At 36.8% G+C, this 24,936-nt stretch overlaps 1 protein-coding gene and 1 non-coding gene across 2 annotated transcripts in view; both read right to left on the bottom strand.

Moving 5' to 3' along the window:
- LOC121738644 (tRNA dimethylallyltransferase) overlaps positions 1 to 24,936 on the bottom strand; it is a 285,733-nt gene that overhangs the window by 92,090 nt on the left and 168,707 nt on the right. The window lies entirely within an intron of this gene.
- Trnat-agu lies at positions 322 to 395 on the bottom strand. The gene has a single exon. It is a non-coding gene; the product is annotated as a tRNA-Thr (tRNA).

Below are 24,936 nucleotides of genomic sequence, written 5' to 3'. Positions count from 1 at the left end.
AATATATTTATTATTTTTCTTTATAATTTTAACAAACCTCTTCTACTATTCTAGTATACTATTCTAGTATATAGTGTAATTTATAAAAACCCCTTCTACTATTCTAGTATATTGTCATCAACTAATTGAAATTATAGTTCTAAATTGTTCATTGCGAAAAACTAAAAAGAGACACAAAATGCCCATGCGTTAACCTTTTCATATTATTATTTATAGCACATTCTTACAGAAATAAAAATATGATTTATATATCTTAATTTCTATAAAAACATTTTTATAAGATTTATGTAAAAAAGAAAACATAAAAGTTTGGTCAACCATAGGCCCCGACGAGATTCGAACTCGTGATCTCCTGTTTACTAGACAGGCGCTTTAACCAACTAAGCCACGGCGCCGGATGACTTCACATGCGAATTTATACATCAGGTTTTTCCGCGCCGTATACCTTCGATCGAATCGAATAAGGTCGCAAGTGATATTTACAAAGTATTCGATTTTAGTAATTATTTTATAATATTAATTAATTATTATAGATTATAACTTCATTATTTAATAATTATTTAATATATCATTATTTAATATATTAAAATGTTAACTACTAGTGAATTTAATTCTTTTGTAGCTAGTTTTTTTTAATATTGACTGAAAATAAAAATGTCGTTAAAATGATGTAACTTACTATGGAATACGATTGTAAATAATATTTTACAAACAGCTGATAATACGTAATGTAACATTGTTAAGAGATAACGCCTGATATCGTGGAATGAAGCGTCAGCAAAAAAAAGTTAAAATTATGTACATTTAATTTTATAGGTTAATTATTAAGCAAGTTTTTTATGTAAAATATAAAATTTTGTGTATTTTATTTACAAATTATTGGAGCTAATGAAAATGAAATAAATGATTAAAGTGTGGTAACACTTGTATTTCTTATTCGGAGTATTTGCTAATGCTTACTTCTATTCATACTGAACATCAAAATCAACAAACTGTCGCTTATTATTAGATTCGGAAATAGAGAGCATTTAAATCTCTCTCTCATTACTCTTTAGGGACTATAAAATATTTGCTTTAAATAAATAATCAGTCAATAATATGAAATTGTTATCGAAAAGATGTGTCAGGTACTCGCACTCTCTAAGTCACGTGGCTATTTTCCTTAATTAAAATAACATTATAAAGTAAGTACAACGTTATGTAAAGTAAAAATTTTATTATTATAAAATAATCTAATGAATAAACAAGGTGACCGACTGCAACCTTAACTTTGACTGGGACGAAATAACTTTACGATTAATTTTTCCATAAAAACTGAAAATAAAAAACTTTATTCACTTACATTTTGTAAACCTTTTTACACATTGTTACATATTACAGTCTACAGATATTTAGTTTAGTAGTTTTTATGAAAGGATTACTTTCAAATAAAAAAAAGTAGCATAAACATTAAGCTTTTTCTGCTGTCGCTACATGAGGACGCGTCGGGAATTAGGCGTGGGAACGCCGGCCGCCATGTTATATGCATGGTACCTATACTAGGTACCTACTGCGGACTGCCTAGTAGTTGGTACCAACATAACGATTAGTAACTTAATTTGCGATCAAACGTTTCGATTCGATGAAAGGATGAAAACGCTGAAATGGCTACTGGTAATCTTAGAATGCAAAACCAAATTATACCAGTTTAATGGCGATGGATCGAAACAATAAATAAATGACCGCTCTAAAAAGAAGGTTGGTTCTTTAAATATTTAAAAACAATTAAATTTTTTTAGTTCCAAATTTCATGTCTGTATGTTCGACCTTCGCAGATCAAAATGGACCACAATAATATCATATTCAAATTACTTCAAGAAAAACCAAAATACAACAATAATTCAAATTAGGAATGTTGAGTAAGGTCTACACACACTTCCCAGTCTGTATTTTATGCAAATATAACATATTTTGTATAGCTCTAAAATACCAGGGTCGCAGACGTATTGAGATGTTAATGATATCTCTTCAAGGACGTCTGTGCATTAATTTTATCGTGCAGCTCTCTGCGCGTTCATAAATTAATATTATATAATACATTTATTATTCATCATAAAAATATTAATTTCATTATCAATTTCAAAGAACTATATTATCAATTTACTACCACACTATGACATAATAATAATTAACACTTGTAGAAATAAAAAGAATTTTGTCTCCAGCACGTGAGCTAAATTTCACAAAAATGTTTGATAAATGATATACTATCATAATGGATTGTCATATTTTGTCTTACTGTTAGGTACACAGAATTTGGTACTTTTATGGCTTTTAATATTTAGTGCATCATGAGCTTAAGGAAAAGATCACAATAATCCATGAATAGAACTATGAACTATCATTACCTCTATCATCATCATGATTGCCAAAGTTTAACGTAGAGCCTAAAAGCCGCGCCCTTATCCTCGAAAACCGTCATCACTACCATACTAAGACTTGACAGTAACCATTGCAAAGATGTCTTAAACAGACAGCTATCATGGGCAATCCTAGCCAATCTTGGGCACGCTCCAAATATCCTGTACTGGTCTATCATGTGCCAACATTGAGGGACAATCGGAAGAGACACCACACATTCACTTCAGGGCAGGCCGCATCTTTCATACACTTTACATGACACGCTGAATTTCGCCCCGTACTTAATATACGCGTAACTTGAATGGTAGCGATTTACCTGAGACCCTGGTACCAGGGCAGCAGGATGGCGCTAGCAACAGCCCCGTGACAATGTGTAGGGACTTCCCTGTGACCCTGATATATGCCACATGTACCAGGGCAGCAGGGTGGCGCTAGCAACAGCCCACGTGTGCGATAACGCGATAACACTTGCGGCACGCACGTTTCGCGTACGTGAAGGTCGGACGATTTACGCCAATACGAGGATCGTATTAATCACCATTATCACCATAGTCATCATTATCACGTTCATCATCATCGCCAGCGGCATCCATGCCATCCATCATTATTATTTATTTGACCTAGGTATTATTTATAGGACCTTGACATCTATTATTATCCATAACCCTCCAAAAATTTGGGTCCGGGACCGCGCCAGTCAACATTATCATTATCATTATCAGTCTTCATCGTAGTCATTATCATCAACTGTCTACTCTGAAATCCGCATCATGATTTCCGCTTACGTCAAATCGCGTAAACCGTCTACGATAAATAGGTAATGGTAGGGGCAGAGGGCGTTTATAGTATTCCTGTGAGTCAACTAGATGGCGTTTTTTGAGAATAACAGTGACGCGTTGTTAGTATTCCTGGGCGTCAATATATGGCGTTTTTTTTTTAAATATTTTTTTGAGTGTAAAATAATAAGTACTTTTAAAGGTTTTTGGACATAAGAAATAACTTCGTTCCATTCTGGTGTCTCTTGACACCTCTCAAGTTTTTTTGTATTTGACAGTCATGTAAGATAAAGTGTCAAAATTAGCGTACCTAGTGATGATGTTCTACATTTTGTATAAATATCGGCCCAGAAAAGTTATACCACTATAATGATTAATTTGTAAAATCTTAAATGTGCCTACGTAGCACCTCCATCGTGGGTATCGCAGACACAATAGATTTTCAATTGTTATGCGGCAGCCGGCTGCTGCTTGGGGATTGATAGGTTAATACTTTAGCAGACGAATTATTATTAATAAACTATTTAATAATAATCAGATAAACATCAGACGAGGCGAGAGGCGTGAGACGAGGCAAATGTCAAGGTTTGTGCAGACCACACCGTCTACCGTCACCGTCTGCCCGGCGCGCGGCGATTTAAAGGGGCCACACTAAGGTAAAACGGCTAGGGTCACACTGACGTAAAATCAAGTAAAATGGCAAATAAACTTAAGAGTCCGTGTGCCACCGCAATTCTGATACCAATGTAATACCAAGACCATTTCCCAATTCCCATACGGGAATATTTACCATATTTGAGTTATTATTCAGCTTGAGATAGTAATTACCTAGGTTCTTGTGGTTCCTGTACAATGATTTACTACAAAATATTTACATAATTACCAAAAATATGAACGATTACAATATTTGCATACTAAATTGTTATCGTTCATATTTTTTGGTATGTAAATATTTTACAGTGAATTTTCGTACAGGAACTTAGGTATGTAATTACTATCAGCTATATATATATATATATATATATATATATATATATATATATATATATATATATATATATGACGCGAAAGGACATAGGATAGTGATATTCCGTGAGAGGGTGTGCGCCAGTTAATGTATTTTCTAATGATTCCATGCATTCGGCCATCCGAATACGGAAAACGAAATCGGAATTCGTATACGGAAAACGTGTGTATGCGGCCAGCCTTCGACACCTAATTTAACACCATCGAAATACAAATTGAGAACAGCGGAGCTAAAACGGTCGCTTTGGAAAATCATATTATGAATCATGATATGATTCATTTTTTAAATCTCAAAATGGTCACTCTGCTTGCAATTCATGTCTAATATTCGAATACTAATTTGGCATTCGTCAGTTTGACACTTTTAACAATTCATTTGCTGAATTGATTGAGAGGAATTGCTAAATGTGACCATTTTAGCCCCGCAGTTCAGTGGGATATATTATGTACAATAGAAATACATTGAAACTACCCTATAAAACTAAGACACGTATAGCTTAGTTTATCAGAGAGATACAGTCGTGTTGTACAGGGAACTGCTCTCAGCACTCGCCTCGTTCGAAACTTTTCGAAAACAATTTAAAAAGTTTTTTTTTTATTCTGGATAACTTCGTTTGAAAATACTAATGTTTTTGTATGTCTGTCTTTACACTGAAATTACTGAACTTAGGTACTCCGTACTTTCCTAGGAAAAGAAATGGAATAGTTTTAATTATAAAAAATGTACGCTTTCCAACTAGTAAACCGATTTGGGTGCTGCGTAAAAACGGGCTACATGATTTGCTAAGGTTTCGAGTATTTTCTGTGTCAAAAAGTTTTTTTTTTGAACTTACAGAATTATTCCGACCGTATTTTTCTTCGGTATTCTCAATACAGATTAATATTGCAGCTACAATATTAATCATCAATTAAACATCACTGTGCAAACATTGCGACAGACAGTCAAAATAATTTTTACATGTGGATCACTTGTGTACATAATTTTGTAACTCTCATTGTACCTACAATATTATGAATACATTCATTAATCATTCATTTTTATTCTAGGAAAATATTAATATTTAATACACCTTATGAAAGCATATTTTTGAATGTCACCTGAGAAAGGGTTTTCACTCTAAAGTGCGATTCAGTGCGGATTTACAACGGATAGATGCGTCATGCGATAGTTCAAACTTCAAAAATGTATTTTTCAAATTTAGTCACGCTTTAACATTTCTTTACCATTCAAGATTTTAAAAATTATATTTAATTAGGTAATTTTCTATGTTAACGTTTTCATGTTCACTTGCCACTGAAATGAGAAAATTTATTTGTTTCCTTTCATTCTTAGCTACAGATGATTATTATTAACTGTATATTGTTTTATCTCAACTAGTTATTTTAAATGCATGTCGTTATGGTATCAACAAAAATATTATTTCTTGTGGCAAAAAAGACATTTGAGTCAAATGTGGGTCAATTTTAACGACTTCAGCAATAGGCCGCTTATGATCATCTTTAATAGTGTCACGGCCAATGTGACACACTTGGAACTTATGTTAAGCACCTGCCGATATCCTAAACTTGTGACACAATCACATGTCACGGTTGTGACCCACATACATAACCAACTTGTGGCCAAAGTCTTGCCTAGCAACAGCTCTACGGCAGACGCAGCTTTGCCAATTTGCGATTTTTGGGCCCAGTCCGTAATCACCTGTTTAAATAAAAAAAACCTTCAAAATTCAGCTGCAGGAAAACTATTACACTAACTGTAATAGTTTTAAAATAAAATGTATTATAGATAATATGAATATTGAATATTTACTTAATTTTAAGCTATAAGTAAACAGCCGTCGCTTCGCTCATTAATATATATTTTTTGTAATAATAAATGGCTCGTCATAAATAACTATTATAAACTCATTTAAACCTCAGAGACCACCAAAAATTCACAACAAAAATTAAAAAAGATGACGAAACGTCATCTAATAGAATTAATTTAACAGGTGTTTGACAACTTTTTACTGATATTTCGCATGACAACGCCGTGACCCATATAGCTTATGTCACCCGCGTCACAATCGGGCCATTCGTATGTTAATGTCGACGGGTTATCGCGGTGAATGGACAAGATCGCGGTGTTGCTAGATACGAGCGATTATAATTTGCTCGATAATGGGGAAATATAGAGGTAGATTTGTGTTTAGGTCATAATATACTGTTAACAATCCATACATACTAATATTATAAATGCGAAAGTGTGTCTGTCTGTCTGTTACCTCTTCACGCCCAAACCGCTGAACCGATTTTGCTGAAATTTGGCATGGAGATACTTTGAGACCCGGGTCCTTTCCCGGGTCTCAAAGTATCTCCATGCCAAATTTGATGATGAAATCAATTTGATGAAATCAATTAGGATACTTTTTGTCCCGGAAAAATGTACGGTTCCCACGCGACAAACTAATTTTGGCGCAACGGAGTTGCGGGCGTCATCTAGTTTTATATATTACTAGCTTTTGCCCGCGCCTTCGCTCGCGTTAAGAAGTATTATAAATGTAATATATTATACAATCTTTCATCCCCTTAGGGGTGGAATTTATCAAAATCCTTTCTTAGCGGATGCCTACGTTATAACATCTACCTGCATGCCATATTTATTTTTATATATTTTATTATAGCCTATACCCTTCCTCGATAAATGGGCTAACTATCACTGAAAGAATTTTTCAAATCGGATCAGTAGTTCCTGAGATTAGCGCGTTCAAACAAACAAACAAACAAACAAACTCTTCCCAATTATAATATTAGTATAGATTCTATTTATCACACCTTGTTTTTTGTTGATTTAAAATCTAGCTTACAAACCCAGATGATGAAAAATTAAGATTTATTTGAAGCACTAATCTATGGTATACTTAAGTTAATATTTTGTCAGTACATGACTCATAAAGATTCAGCCGAATCAGGGTGATATAAATTATTATTTTCACAAGCCCTCTTGTTTCCTAGTGACTCATTCGTGATTCACTGACTAAAGTAACACCAAATTATATTTTCCTACCTTACTTTTCCTACGTCACCCTTTTCACCTTTAACTTATTTCTTTTTGTTTAAGTTCGCAATAATCACACATTTTATTTTTGCAGTCGTGCAGTCGTCAGTACGCACTCAGTAAAAATATTACGCGCAACGGATAACTTAACCGCTTTTGCATTATTTTTCGAGTAACTTTTTCAACTTATCAGACAAAGACACGTTTTTATCACATTACTATTATAACTACGTAAAAACTAACAAGAAAATTGAATTTGGGAAGCAATATTGGCAATATTACAGTTAGTATGGCAACCCAAATATTTTAAACACTTTAATAAATCAACAGCTTAATTGAGGAAAAAAAATTACCAAAATTTTCCATTGCTAGCCAATTTATGGCCTTGTGAATGAAAACCCTGTCCACTGCCCTTTGATATTTGTACTCCCTTTCAATCATCATTTGTTCTGTCATGCTTTCGATCATAATAATCACCCAAAATACAATTCAAACGATAGTCCAACAATTTATTGTGTACTTATTCCGTTGTTTTTTAGGGTTCCATAGCCGAATGGCAAAAAACGGAACCCTTATAGATTCGTCATGTCTGTCTGTTTGTCCGTCCGTATGTCACAGCCATTTTTATCCGAAACTATAAGAGCTATACTATTGAAACTTGGTAAGTAGATGTAGTCTGTGAACCGTATTAAGATTTTGATACAAAAATAAAAAATTATTAAAAAATTTAGGGGTCCCCATAGGTACAACCGAAACAAAAAAAAATTGTTTCATCTAACCTATGCGTGTAGGGTATCTATGGATAGGTCATCAAAAATCATATTGAGGTTTCTGATATCATTTTTTTCTAACCTGAATAGTTCGCGAGAGAGACTCTTCCAAAGTGGTAAAATGTGTGTAGGGGGACACAACTTTTATAAATATTTTAATTATCATAACTTCTAAAGTTATGATAATAAAAAAAAAAAATATATATATATCTGTATTTTTTAGGCATTCTCACAAGGTAACATTTACACTCTCCGACACAGATAGCGATGATGATACTGACCAATCCTTTTAAGGACTTAACCCCCGATTGCGCATTCCGTCTGTCTGTCTGTGCTCGCTCGCCTTGAGAACTGGCCTGTCTGGTGCGTGTGTGATGTAGGTTAAACGCCGTAGCTTATGGTGGAACAATATTATGTATGAACGACAAACGTGTAGGCGATGCGACGAGTAGTTTTTACTTGGGGTTGATTTGTGTCGAACATATTTCCCCGCCAAAATTGTTCAATGTATCTTGAATTCTTGACTAAGAGCTCTAGAGTCTAGATCATGTTAGATGCTTAGTAAAACCGCATTCGGTAGTTTCAACAGCAAAATTCAAAATCAAAGGTGTATGAAATTTGGATGGGATCATACTTCATTGACGTATTAGAATTAAGAATAGTATGAGCCCATACGAAGATGATCGGTCTTTAAATAAAAACTTGAGAGGTGTCACGGGACACCCGGATGGAACGAAGTTATAAAATATAGGAGTCTATTTCTCAATACTAGAGAATAGAGATCGCCCAATCAAATTTTCGAAATTCGACCTCAAATAAAAAATTGGGTAAATTATAAGTTTCAAATTTCAACGCTTTTCTATCAATGATAATTGATATTCTATTGTCAAAATATTGACTTTATTATTTTTTAGCTACGAATAATAAAAACTAAGGAAACGTAACTCCCATACTTCAACCGTTTTAAATTTGGCTCCTTTTCGAACACTAAAATATGACAATTCAGATTTTCGCCAAGGTCGTATCCCAGGTAACGTATCATAATATTACGCGCTGGACGACAGCCTGCGCGGTTATTGTCATTGTCATAGTTATGAAACAAATAATTGTCAAAAGCGGATAGTATTATGCAGTATACACCGAGCACATCTCCTATCAGAAGAAACGAGCACATAATTATTATTTTAAAATCAAACATTTTCCTCTGATACTTAAGACATCGATAATAAATAATTATAATATACATGTAATAATTATGAACAAACCTTGTACGACTCGGGCGAATCTGAAACTGTCCGAGCACCTAGAGAAGACGTTTTCAGATTACAAAAATCTATGTGCTAAATTATTACAGAATTGAAATTAAAAACTTACGTAAATTTTGTACTTATAACTCACAATTAATATAATATTTTAATAACAGTTAGTAGTTTTTTATTTTTATTCATTTACAATATTAAAGGAAATACTTATTTTGTTTTTGTCGATTGAACGTAATTTATTACATTATGTTTTTTTTTGTTTTGTTGTAAAAAATCCGTAGCAAGAAATATGATAATACCCATATCATCCTATAACGCATTTAGTATAATGTCCGTCAGACCCTAAAAGGGGTATGAAGATCTTGGCCGACCTACTTTCGCTAAATGTGGCGTTTTACGTGGGAGAGTCATGCTTCGGCACGAATGAGCCGGCTCGACCGGAGAAATACCACGTTCTCACAGAAAACCGGCGTGAAACAGCGCTTGCGCTGTTTCGCCGAGTGAGTGAGTTTACCGGAGGCCCAATCCCCTACCCTATTCCCTTCCCTACCCTCCCCTACCCTCCCATATTTTACTCCCTCTTAAAAGGCCGGCAACGCACCTGCAGCTCTTCTGATGCTGCGAGTGTCCATGGGCGACGGAAGTTGCTTTCCATCAGGTGACCCGTTCGCTCGTTTGCCCCCTTATTTCATAAAAAAATGTGTTTTTTCGCGTTCACGAATATTTTTTTCAAAAATGTATAGCTAACATCAATACAAACAAAAAATAATCTTAGAAAAAACCGCGTAAGGTGTCACATTTTGAAGATTTGAGCTGCCAAAGTTCATATTTTCGAAATGTGACTCTTTACGTGGTTTTGTCTAAGATTTTTTTTTTTGTATTGATTTTTTTTAAAGAAAAAAATCAATACAGCTGTAGCTTTGACGTCACTGCGGCCCATGAGGATCTATTGTGATTCCTTCGCACTAGAGTATCATCCCCAACCCAATACTGCTCATAAATTGAACGATATGGTTGGGGTTGGTGCCACGAATTTCCTCTGTGGACGAGTATTCGTGGCGACCAAGGTGCCTGTTCCTGCTCTGTAGTAGAGCAGGGCAGTCGAGGAGAAGGTGAATAGGTGTTTCATCCTCCTCCTCACAGAATCTGCAAGTCGTTATGCTACAAATACCCATTCTGTTTAGGTGTTTGTTGAGCTTGCAGTGCCCAGTTAGGCTTCTGGTAAGGATTCTTAATTGGTTCCTACCCAAGGTGAGCACTAATTCTGATTGTTTCTTGTTGAAGTCAGGAATTAGTGCCTTGGAGTGTTCAAGGCCAGTGGTCTCAGCCCATTGCTTCCTGCATAGTCTGTGACCCCATTCCTTGAGCACTTGCTTTGTGGTACTGGGAGTTATACCACAGACTGGTTCTGGACCATATATGAGATTCTCGGCCCCAAGCCTAGCCAGTTCGTCAGCGGTTTCATTGCCGGGGACGTTGCTGTGGCCCGGGACCCATACTAGGCGGATGTTGTTGTTCCTTCCTAGCATGTTTAACGTCTCAACGCATTCCAGAACTAATTTGGACGAGACTTCTGCGGCAGTCAGTGCTTTAAGTGCAGCTTGACTAACTTGGAGAAGATAAAAACGTTTTTATTAACTAGGGCCATCTCCAGGCTTTCTAGTGAACAACCGAGGATAGCGAAGACTTCAGCCTGAAACACGGTCGGAAACTCCCCCAAACAGGAGTATTTGCCTTTTGGTGGCCTGCCCCCGTAGAATCCGGCTCCCGCACGGTTGTCTTTCCTTGATCCATCCGTGAACTAAACTATGTCGCTAGGGCGGACATCAATTGGGATTTTTCTTTCCCAGTCTTCCCTGGAAGGTATAAAAACCTGATACTGCTTCAAAAAGCTATACACCTTGATCATGGCATCTGATGGCATGGCCATGATAGGTGATTCACTGAGAGACTGTTCCAGCTGTCGAAATGGGGTGGAGACCCAATTCGTCCTACCCGCCGTCCTGGCCCTGAGAGCCACCTTTTTGGCCTCCATCTGAACAAGCAGAGGAAGCGGAGTTAAGTTGATCAGGGCCTCGAGGGAAGCGGTGGGTGTTGACGAGAGTGCACCCGTGATTATTAGACATGCCAGTCTCTGTACGCTGTTTAGTCTTTTATTACAGTTTACTTGTTCAGCCTTTTTATGCCACACTACGCAGCCATATGTGGTAATCGGTCTCACTACGGCTGTATATAGCCATAGCATTGCCTTCGGCCCAATACCCCATTTAGAGCTGACAAGCTTCCAACAGGAACCCAGAGCACATCTAGCCTTTTTCGTAATATACTCGATGTGCTTATTCCAAGTGAGTCCTTTGTCTAGGATTACTCCTAGATATTTGACATCACCCGCAAATTTAATAGTTTTCCCGAAGAGTGTTGGGGGTCTTAGTCCCTCCAACTTCCTCTTTTTGGTGAAAGGTATCAAGACCGTCTTATCAGCGTTTACTGTTAGCTTGACCCTTTGGCACCAATCCTCGACGACTCTTAGTGCTGACTGCATCAACCCAGCGACCACCGATGCACATTTTCCCACCACCATAATCGCCAGGTCGTCAGCATACCCTTGAGCGTAGTAACCTATGAGGTTCAGTTCCCTTAGTAGCTCATCCACTACCAGGGACCATTCCAGGGGTGACAGGACACCTCCTTGTGGGCAACCTTGTGTCAGCCTGATTTTGAGTGTCAGGTCCATAATAGTCGATGAGGCTACCCTATTTTCGAGCGTGGCTTTGATCCATTTCCTAGTTGTTGGATCTATATTCTTTGAAGCCAGGCCATTTGTGATAGAGCTGGTTGAAGTGTTGTCGAATGCGCCTTCAATATCGAGGAAGACACATAACGCAATCTCTTTATCTTCAATTGCTCTATCAATCCAATCTACCAAGTCCATTAGAGCCGTCTCGGTAGATTTGCCTTCTTTGGTAGGCATGTTATCTTTCATGCAGCGGCATTTTAGTGAGATAGGTGTCCCTTATATGTAGGTTGACCACCTTCTCCATTGTTTTAAGCATGAAAGAAGTGAGGCTAATTGGTCTGTATGACTTTGGTAGAGCTTTGTCTCTGTCCCCACTTTTGGGTATGTAGGACACCCTTACCTTTGTCCATGCCAATGCGATGTAGCCCCACGCAAAACTTGCTCTGAATATTTTCAGTAGCATAGGAAGGATAATGTCCTTGCCCTGCTGTAGGAGGGCCGGAAATATATTATCCTCGCCGCCGGTCTTGTAAGGCTTGAAACTGTCAATTGCCCAAGTGACTCGGTCAGGCTTAAAGATCACGGAAGCTCTTCTCCAGTCGTCAACTGATGGTCTCGTTTTAATAATCGTATGAGAGAAGGCTTCGTGATTTTCGAGATGGATACTGTTGGGGAAGTGGACGTCGGCTAGTAATCTTAGCGTTTCTTCCGCCGTTTTAGTATAAGTACCATCTGGCCTTTTCAGAGTGCTGGGATGAGAGCTAGGGGCCTTAGATATGACTTTATATAGTCTGGAGGTTTGCGAGGTGTTATTCACTTCCTCACAGAACCTTGCCCAAGAGCGTCTTTTGGCCTTCTTTAGCTCCCTATTAAACGTCGTCAGGGCGGTTCTGTAGGCGTCCCAGTTCCCGTCTCTTTTGGCTCTGTTAAACAGAGCTCGGGTATCTTTCCTGAGTTGCGCCAGAGTACCGTTCCACCAAGGTACGTTACGTTTATTTGACGTTTTCTTAACAGGACAGCTTCTGAGGTAGGCATCATTTAAGCTATGCTCCAGCTCTCCCACCGTTAGTTCCAGTTGTTCTACGGTCTTGACAGCTTTGTTGACTGCTGCGAGGTTTATCTGCAATTCCTCTCTTTGTGGCCTTTGGACTCCTATAAGTTACCTCTTTCCCAGGCATACTGTCATGTATATCAAACCTAATGTAACAGTGATCGGACAGTGAGTTATCGTCCGATACAGGTCATGCCAGTTACAGGCGCGATGTCGTATAGGGCCTGTGCATACTGTTATGTCAAGGACCTCCTGTCTCAGTGGGTTGATAAACGTTGGTTTAGTACCCTGATTAAAAGTGTGGAGGTTATTAGTAAGTAAGAAGTCAAATAGTTTGAATTGATGTTAGCTATCCATTTTTGAAAAAACTATTCGTAAACGCGAAAAAAACACATTTAACGGACAGTAGGTCGGCCAGGCTCCATACAAAAATCTTCATACCCCTTTACTTTATGATTAAACTAGCTGTTGCCCGCGACTTCGTCCGCGTGGACTTCAGTTTATAGCGCGCGATGTCAACAAAATTGGTGTCAAAAGCTTTTATAAAAAAAACCCTGGTACCCCTTAAATCAAAACAGCTGTGCAGTGTGCACATAATATTCCTTTTTTTTTTCAATTAAACTTTATATATTATGCCAAATTTTAAAGCTTATTTAGCCCCCCAATTACACTATGTAATTATGTAATTTTTTGATTATTGCACTTTTAGAATAACATGTAAATTTAATAAGACAAACACAAAGAGACCAGCTTAATTTTACGCAAATACCCTAGCATCCAACTTAAATAAACCATCTTTTTTGGGTCGACAAAAATACAAGAAATTTAAGCTTAATTTTAAACAATTCACTTACCGATGAAAGGTTATTCCTGTATTGAAAGTCGTATCTGTATGACTTCTACACCATTTCACAGAGCATTTAGGCATTTTAACAACAAAAATATTGTAAAAAGCTACGTAAAAAGTAAGTAAACAAACCTATGTAAACAAATTGTAAAATGAGTTTGACAAAATTGTCATGTCAACCTGGTTGAATGTCACTCTAGTATATATACAGAAAAATGTGTACCGAACACATGCATAAATATGCATGTATTCGGGTCACATTTTGTCTGCCTTTTGGTGCACTTTTTTTGACGGAGTTACTCTTTCTTAGTTTTTATTATTCGTAGTTTTTTAGACATAACTCCTGCGACAGTCTTAGATTAATTAAGTCAAATGATAACAGACTGGCCGTGTATTATTTGTCTAACAGTATTTAAGATTCAATATTAAAAAAAAAACTAAATTATCAACGCCCTCTGCCCCTACCATGCAGGTACTATTAAAAAAGTGTCGTTACAACTTTTTCGGTCTAGCCCCCGCAAGGCGCAACGTGCGATAAGGAACTACGTTCCAATAAAATAAAAATTGTTTTATTTCTAAGTTTTTAAGTTAAGTAAATCAAATCTTTTCAGAAAGTCTACTTTATGATCTACCACCGCGGCACCGGTTCGGGAACTAGCGAACTTCTCGGCGAGAAGAGCCGGCGTAAGAAACTAGCACGGGCGACCAAAAAGTTGGAAAATATGAAAATTATAATCTCTAAATTATAAAGCGAATTTGGTCTTACAAGCTTCACTGACCATATCCATTGAGCCAGGCCCCCAAAATCAAATAATATGTTTCATAAGACCTTGTTATATTGCGACATAATTCGGTTATCAACGTTTGTCATAAATTGGACTTGAACTAGCCAGAGAAGTTCAGGGTTCAAATTCAAATAGCCAAACTAGCATGATGGTGCGAAAACAGAAAATATAAACGTTTCCAACCATACTTATTAGTTATAATATATTTTATAATAAAGATACTTTAGAATCCTGGGACGGAAATGATAATTTTTATCTCGGAGAACGTAATTTTTCCATACGATAAACGAATTTCAGCGCATACGAATTACAAATAATACAGCTCACGTAGTACAGAAATACCAATATTGTCACTAATAGCTTTCGCAAAAAAAAGCCGCAGTCAGAGACATATTTTAATGATGATAATATTAAATTTCCATTTAAAGAAGAGTTTGACAGACAATGTATAGGACTCTAAGTGCGGCTGTATGAGTATTTATGGCATTGCATTCAGTGCCGTAAACAGTCTTTTTTGCGCCCTGTGTGAGCTTCTACAACTGCGCCCTTGCTTTTTTAGATATTATATTACGCAAAGCAATGTATAGGTCTATTTTACTGTTGGAATCGTGCTCTAGGAGCGCAGCGGGACCTATTATCGGGAGCAAACCGAAAAAATAATACCTATTCCTGCCTGGTTTGGCCATTTTTCCCCCCCCCCCCCCCAGAGTCTACGCCCTGTGCCTGGGCACCGGTGGCACCGCCCTATTTACGGCACTGATTGCATTATGTAATCTAACTGTCGCACTCAGAGTGGAACATTAATTACTTACTTAAATGAAATTAATTCAAATTTTTGACATAAGCCCCATACATTATCTGTCAAACTACTCATTAAATTGAAGGTTAATCATAATTAAATGTCTCTGAGTACGGTGCGATAACTACTTAAAGGTAGATATTATGGCCGATGTATTCATTCAAAAAACCATTAATGAATATTTTTAATAATTAACAGTCTACGGTGTGTCTAAGCTTTAACAAGCTCCTAATTAGCTGTTATATCATCCTAATTACGCAACTATATCGTCTGTGAAGATAATTAACAAAATAATGGAGATTAAATAAAAAATAAAATGTTTCCATAGTGTTCTCGGAATTTGACGTTGTGTGTAATTGTTTCCAGAAAAAAATTCTACTTATTTGAGTAAAAGGGCATTCACACTTTTGAATAAAAGATGTATGTTCTAGTATTCAGTGGGTATAGAATACAGGTGGATATAATAATATGTCAAAATCTTTATTTAATTACAATTCAATTATTAATTTTCGTTTCTGAGTGCGGCAGTAGACTTTCTGATTATTATTTTTAACAAAAAATTAAAACCGACTTCCAAGGTAAAAACAATAATAATATGAACTAAAAAGTATTAAATAACTCTTACTCTATAATAGTGCCTTTTTCAGAATTCGCCAAAATTCAACTATTTCTGTACATACTACAGTCTTCATTATTTGAAGTCGGTTCCAGCTAATTTTATCGTGAGTTCAGACTTCAGTCAATGTCAGAATATCTGAAGCTTTTGGGACTGGTACCGACTTCAAAGTAATGAAGACTGTAGTATGTACAGAAATAGTTGAGATTTAGACGAATTCTGAAAAAGGCACTATTATAGAGTAAGAGTTATTTAATACTTTTTAGTTCATATTATTATTGTTTTTACATTGGAAGTCGGTTTTAATTTTTTGTTAAAAATAATAATTTCACTCTTTTTAGTTATCTACAAGATAAGGCTTTATGCGTAAATAACCACTACGAATGTTAAATATTATACCGTCGATCAGCTTGAGACTTTGTGTGACCCCAACACCCTGGAGCCATCGCCCCTTCAAGGTGGTGCTTCGGTCCGTGAGTGTTCGCAAGTTTCGAGTGAGGTGAGGTGCTTTTTGAGAGTGGCTCAAGAATCGGGAGTCGGCTGGAATCGAACCCGGGTTTTTGGGGCGTTATACCGTTCCGCCGTCCGACCCGCTCGACCACTACGACGTGTGCCGCTGCTGTGAAATTAGTATACAGTTTCTTACTAACCACGCCGATGTTAGCGCCATCTATTGTTACAGAACCAAAACATTATCGATACCAGTTTAAATAAACTATAAAAAAATAAATTGAAATGCCAATAAACCGCACACCCCCCGCATCACCTCTGCCCTCGCCTTCAGCTTTAACAGAAGACGCTGGAAAATAAAAACCAGTCTTAACCGACGAAACGCAAACTCTACAACAAACACTATCTGCCCCCGCTACAGAAAACAAAAAAAAAAGGACTACGGCTAAGACATCTACCAACGCAACGATAACCATGAACGTTTTCAACAGTTTTGCAAAAGACCAAGAAAAGCGATTTGAAGATTTAATCGATAAAATAAACAATATTATCTCACAAAACACTGAACTTAAGGAGAGCGTTCAGTATATGTCGAACAAACACGACGAATTATTAAGACGTATATCACACCTCGAAACTGAAAGGAAGGAAGACAAGAAAAAAATTCAGTTACTTCAAGAGAGTGTCGAAAACCTCGAACGTAAATCTCGGGCCAGTGTAGTAGAACTTAGAAACATGCCGAAAACGAGCGACGAGACCAAAGAAGACCTCCAAAAAATAGTCATGACAGTGGGAAAGGTTTTAAATGTTGACATTTCGCGCTCAAACATTAGAGACGTATTTAGAACTAACTCCAAAGATAGCTCAAGCCCCATAATCATTGAACTGGATACGGTCCAAACTAAAACAAACGTTATTAAAAGAGTTAAGGATTTCAACAAGAATAAAGATGTAACTGGAAAACTAAACACTGTCCATATGGGGTTACAGCATTCAGCTCAGCCCCTATATATCTCTGAATCACTAACAAAAAAAGCTCAGAAATTGTTTGCACTTGCCAGAGCTTTTCGTAAGGATCACAACTACGACTTTTGCTGGACGTCAAACGGTTTTGTGTACCTGCGGAAAAGGACAGGCGATAAACCTATTAGAGTTAACTCTGAAATTGATCTGGAAAAGTTAAAGAACAAACAAATCTGACTAATTTTAATACTTTCGCATGAAATTTTTATTGTTTTACTTAATACTGGTGTCTTTAATCCTTATTCTAATGATATTACGTTAACTCTTGTCTATCAATTTTATGTTATATTATACATTTTCATGCTATCTAATAATTATTACTACTTAATTAAACTTAGATATAATTCTTATATAAGGGATGTAATTGTTATTAATCAATCTTATGGTATGTCAATTTTATTAAGATACATTTCATTCTTACAAGAAACACTAAACAATACACAATTTTCGAACCAAACTATTTATACTAAAATAATAAACATAAAAACACCTCATAGTACAGAAACTCACATTATAAACAACATTTTACACACTTACACACAGTCAGTCTATCATAATATTACACTCTATTACATAAATGACCCACTCAGCCAAACTCTAAATTTTATTTTTTTAAATAGTAGTTATCTACTGGGGATACTTTATAAATGGTCGGGAGATAATATAACAGCGCGTAACACAAACATAATTTACTATTCGATAACATAAACCAAGCTATAAACGACATTGACTCCTCATTCGTCGCTGACTCTGCTTACTGTGATCTGGACGATTGCATCCCATCTGGAGCAAATCTACAAAAAAATCTCAAATTAATTTGTCAAAATATCCGAAGCATTAACAAAAATATGCAGGAATTTGAAATCGCTCTTGCCCGAACCCGAATCCAGTGGGATCTGATCGCCCTGACAGAGTGCTGGAAGCGAGGAGTCGAGACTACACCGCAGTTACAGGATTATAATTGCTACACAACCAATTACAACAGACTACAAAATGACGGTGTAGTCGTCTACACAAAAAAATACCTATCAGTAACGGTGAGTGAGCTTCCTTTAACAGACGCAAACTGCCTGCAAATATCCCTTAAAAACAACACAAAAGTACTGGTAATATATAGATCGCCATCGACAAAAGATATAGCCCCATTTCTTAACTCACTAAACGACTTTTTAACAAAAATAGACCGGACAAACAATATAATAATAGTTGGTGACCTCAATATAAACATATCTGACAACTCCCAAGATCAGAATAAAAGCCAATACTTAACTTTACTTGCAACATTTGGATTGCTCCCAGCTCACCTTCTGCCAACTCGGCTTACCAACTGTCTTGACCATGTAATGCTAAAGACTAAACTTCCGGCTAACGTGCGTGTTGCTCATTCTACCATTACTGACCATGATACCATCATGTTGTTCCTATCGACACAACTAATAAAGACAGAGACTCGTAAAATTACTACAAAACTTAACTACCAACAAATTGCTACTGACATATCTAAAACAGACTTCTCCCTAATCTATGAATCGGAAGACCCTAACACGGCAGCAGACATGATCGTTTCTTTAATTTATTCAAAAATAGAGACCAACACAAAACAGATAAAACATGCAAATCGGAAAAAAATTCTAAAACCTTGGGTCACGCCCGGTCTTCTTCGCTGTTTAAAAAACAAAGATAACATGCACAAGAAATTAAAACAAAACCCCGATAATGAAACTCTTTCCGTCACCTACTCACGTTATAGAAATTTTTGTACCAAAATCCTAAAAAAATTGAAGCAAGAATACTACAGAACCGAGCTACTAGCGTCTAAAAATAATACGAAAACGTTATGGCAATCCATTAACAAAATTACAAACAGAACTAAAAATCGTAGCAGTGCGACGGATATACTAACACTCACCTCCTCACCGGAAAACTCCGTGAACTTAGTCAACGAATTTTTTATCAATACAGGAAAAACTCTAGCTGAAAAAATACCCCAGCCACCACAAAGCCCTAATAGTACTACGCCTACTCCTTGTCACTCAATGGTGCTGCTCCCGACTGACGTTAAGGAAGTTACAAGAGTTGCAATGTCCTTGAGAAGTAACTGTGCCGTGGGTTGGGACAATATACCAGCAGGGGTCATAAAAAATAACATAGAAGTTATTGCTCCACCCCTAACTCATGTCTTAAATTTGTGCCTTTCAACAGGCATTTTTCCAAAAGCTTTTAAGAGAGCAATTATTCATCCAATTTACAAGGCGGGTAACAGAGACCAAATCACGAATTACAGACCAATTGCTGTCCTACCAACCTTAGCAAAAATATTAGAACGAATCATGAACTCTAGATTAATATCCTTCCTAGAAAACAATAATATTCTTTCCACATCACAGTATGGATTCCGCCAAGGCAAATCAACAGGTGAAGCAGTACACGAACTCACAGACTTCATAGTAAAAAAGCTTGATGTTGGACAAAAAGTCATAGGAATATTTCTAGATCTAGCAAAAGCCTTCGATACGGTCTCGGTTCCTATCCTTCTAAAGAAGATGTTCCACATAGGCATAAGAGGAACCCAGCTCAAACTGTTCGAGAACTTTCTAACTGAGCGTACACAGAGTGTTAAGGTAGATGAGTACCTAAGTTTTGAACGCACTACTACGCATGGCGTCCCTCAGGGAAGCGCAATTGCTCCAACCCTCTTCCTCATCTACATTAATGATCTGTGTACGATCAACATACGTGATGGAAAAATTTTCACGTTTGCGGATGATACGGCTCTCGTGTTCCACTCAGATTCCTGGACTAGCGTTTTTAATACGGCACAAAGTGGCCTCGACACTGTAGTAGAATGGTTACGCAAAAACATTCTTACCATTAACACCCAAAAAACCAAATACATCCCATTCGCGATACGAACGCCCCCCTCGTTGACATTCCATAGTATCACCGCACACACTTGTAACCCCCATGTTGAGCCATGTACATGTGAACCTCTGGAAAGAACAACCTCAACCAAATACCTGGGAGTTATCTTGGACCCCTCACTCAGCTTCCGTCCACACGTAGAGGCGCTTACGTCTCGAATAAGAAAATTGATACCAATATTTAAAAACTTAAGAAATGTGGCGGACGGAGGACTGAGGAGGGTGGTCTATCTCACTCTTTGCCAACCATTACTCACGTACTGTATATCAACATGGGGCGGCACACACAAAGACACTATGTTGCAATTGGAACGAGCGCAACGGGCAATCCTCAAAGTGTCAAACAGCCTTCCATTCCGTTACCCAACTGAGTCTCTCTATAAGCAAACAAAAGCATTGACGGTACGCCAACTGTATATATCCTATGCAGTCCTCAAACACCATAGCCTCCTTAATTACATCCCACCATCCGGTTGCAAAAGACGTAATAACCTTGATGCAACCGCGCACCGTTTTCACACACGCTTCGCCAATCGTTTCTTTAGTTTTCTGGGGGGATATGTTTACAAAAAAATTAATAAGACAATAAACATTTACTCCCTAACCATGAGAGCATGCAAAAAAAGAGTTAATGAATGGCTGCTAACACTATCTTACATAAACACTGAAACTCTCATTACTGTACCTGACTAATACACACACACAAACACACACACACACACACACACACACATACACACACACACACACACACACACACACACACACACACACACGCACGCACGCACGCAAACACACACACTATACTGTCACACTATTACCCTATAGGCAACACATTGATAATTGTTTCACTGCTTTGTTGTAAATATGTAGTTGGAATACTTTTACCTTGCTTGGAGATCCTGGTGTCCTGAAATACAGGCTACGCCTAGTTTAGGCACCAGTCTCCCACATAACCAGTGCCAAGTTTGTTGAGTATGTACTACATAACATTGTATTTGATCTTAATGTGGTGAGATAATAAACGAATTTTTATTATTATTTATTATTATTATTATTCACATTATGTTACTGTAAGCAAAATTGTGGTAAATGCTTGCAGTTATCTAAGCGATGCTGCAATTTAAAAACTTTTATCTTTAAAGGTTCAGGAGTTCTGTTCAGTGCCTTTGGACCAAGAGACACCTTCGTATGAACTTATTCGTAACATATGTTTAAGTTACTAGAAACAACATTTTAACCACTATGAGTCTTTTGATACATTTCAAGGATTTCCCTCGATTGCTCATAGATCCCATCATCAGCTCACCACTTTCGTAATTATTATACAAAAATTAAGATTATATCCTATACAACAACACAAGAATTTTGAAAATCGGTCCACAAACAGCGAAATAATCATCAAAAACATCTGCTTCGATGCAAAATATCACGAAAAGCATCAACAATTGGGTCATAATGTAATGACCCATGGCATAATTATGATTTTGATGATAATGATCAAATAAATTGATGTGTTGGCTTATGCTTTCAGTTGTTTAAACAACGCCGAAATCCCCGAACCTGTATCTATAAGGATTCAAAAGTTCTGTTGGGTACCTTCGGATCCAGGGTATAACCTGGTGCGAAATCTTACTTTTTGGTAGCATTTACCTCGAATGCTTCAGAAAAAAATTGAAATATCTATATGTTTTCATACAAATTTCAAGGAGTCCCCTCGATTCCTCCAGGATCCCATCATCAGATCACCACTTTTGTGAACATGGTACCAAATTCGAGTTAAACCCTATACAACACAAAAAGAATTTTGAAAATCTGATCACAAACGGCTGAGCTATCGTTTAACATACAAAAAAAAAAAGATACATACAGCCGAACGTATAACCTCCTCCTTTTTGGAAGTCGGTAAAAAGATTTGTACGGCCGGCCGTCGACGCGGACCGTAGAAGCAGTAGCACCTCCATCGTGGGTATCGCAGACAATAGATTTTCAATTATTATGCGGCAGCCGACTGCCGCTTGGGGATTGATGGGTTAAAAGGTATAAAATGACAGTTGAGGAAGTTCTAAAATCAAAACTGTACGTACCTAACGCATCACGTAAAATGTGGATGGCCTCTCAAGTGACCTGCGGGGCTAAAATGGTCGCTTTGAAGAATCATGATATGAATCATGATATGATTTATTTTTCTAAAATCGTAAAATGCAACTCTGCTTGCAATTCATATCTGTATTTTTGTACTGATTTGACATTTGTCAGTTTGACAGTTTTGACAATTCATTTGCTGAATTACCTAATTGAGAGGAATTGCTAAATGTGACCATTTTAGCCCCGCTGCACTAAATAAAGTTGCTGATGATTCCACCCAAATAATGTACCGAGAGCGAATTAATTATGCAAAGACAAGAGTCATAAAGGTGAACATTCACGTTTCCAAGGTGAGACGCAATTATAAATACTCCGCCGCGCGTAGTAACCGCTAGCCATTTCGACATAATGTCATATAAACTCATATACTACTACTATAGCTGCATACGCAGAGAAATATCAACCTTATCTCCATAAAATAGAGTTCATTCCAATTTGACAATGCGCGCGTAGTACTACTTGTACGAAATTAAATATTATGCGATAACACCTACGATGTAAAGTTAACTTTATTTCTTACACATTAGAGCATAATTTCACTTACGTCGTCATCCTATAGTACTAGTCGTACGGCGCTAAAATATGCGATGGTATCTACATTTTAAAATCCACCTTATGAGGTTTTTATTAAAGTTGAATTTCGTGTAGCGTTAAGACAATGATCTTATGAATGAACCGTCCGTAGTATCGCGGATATGACGTATGTCGCAGGGCTGTCATTATCATAAGTTCAAAGTTCGTTGGTATTTAAATGACAATTTTTAGGAATCTAATATTATGCTTCACACGGTCACGGCGGCCTTGAAGAAAAACACGTGTAAGCTGCGTACGAAAGTTAATTTGAAAATGTTAAAGCACTTCCTTATAATTTTCATAACATTATTAAGTTACAATGCAGCTGTTTTATAGTACAAAACAATCCTTAAAATTTCTTTATACATATTAGAAGTTTACGAATTTTCCTCATTCATAAAATATAATTAATTAGAAATTTAATTTTGGTATATTACGCAAGAAATATCTAGCGAGAGTAACAATAGATTAAACTCTGAATTCATGTACTTACACAGTACAAGAGTTATGAGAATGGTCTCAAAAATAAAAATACGTGTGGCACTAGGGAACTGCCGCGGTAAAGCTATTGCATAGCATTTTTTATCAACTTTAATAGCATAAGTACGTCTAGTCACACGCACACAAACACCGTGTCGAAGTCTGGCAACGCTAGCCGCACCGCTCGAGTGGGGCTTGTTAGGTTTTTTCGTTACGAATTTTGTTGATTCGATCGCCGCGCTCAAAGCCCACGATAAAAGCTATGCAACAGCTTAAAACTATACTGTTCTTGTTCCCGAGACTCGAATCCCCATACACTTAACCGCTTCAGTGATTGTAACGGTTATACACATTTTTATTTATTATGTGTGTTGTGTCAGCCCTGCGCTAATTGGTCTCGTACCCTTGGTAGTCGGGCAGTCACCTACATCGCTGCACCGCCGCGCTGCACCGCCGCGCTGCACCGACAACTCCTCTGCACCCCCCTCGCCCCGCGTTACGCAATCTTATTGATAATAATGTGTTTGTTTGTCATCCTTATAAACTTCATTCATAAAGATTAAAGAGTTATCTAATAGACAGCAAATATTCATACTATATAATATACGTTTTACTTTTGTATCACTTGAAATTGTACAAGACTACATAATAACCCTTTTATTTGACTTCTTCCTTTTGTCGGCAATTCAGAAAAGAAGAACGATCTAGCCCTATAAATTAATTAAAAGTAAATACATTTTTACAGAAAAATACAAGTATTAATTATATGTTATGTAAGAATCACCATCACAGTTCAGTAGTAGAATCTCATTACGTTTAGGGTGGCGTGTTCAACGACGTAGAGAACCTAGAATAAACAATTTAATATGGAGCACATTCTTTACTAGAGCAGGGTTATTCTGCGAATTTATGAATATAATATATTTTTTATAAAGGGCATTTCTCCGGATTTGGATTATTTAGTTGATTCTCTGGTACATTTTTATTTCTGCATATTTTATAAAATGAATAATCGCATATTATTCTTATTTATTTAAAGATACACCAACAACATATTGTGACAACATTAATAACTTAAAAACTAATACATTTTTGTTTTAAACTAACACAATAGTTTATTTACAGGCGTATGCAACTGTTTTAGAGGTATTTGCTCCTTTCATTAAAAATAAGTTCTTAAGTGAATAATAAAAATAATTATCTATTTGGCCCCTTTTTCACTTCACAATTTTAGA

This window comes from Aricia agestis, chromosome Z (assembly GCF_905147365.1).
Source record: "Aricia agestis chromosome Z, ilAriAges1.1, whole genome shotgun sequence".
NCBI classification, from domain to species: Eukaryota; Metazoa; Arthropoda; class Insecta; order Lepidoptera; family Lycaenidae; genus Aricia; species Aricia agestis.
The sequence above is the reverse complement of the archived record's forward strand: the minus strand, read 5'-3'. Positions and strand labels throughout refer to the sequence as shown.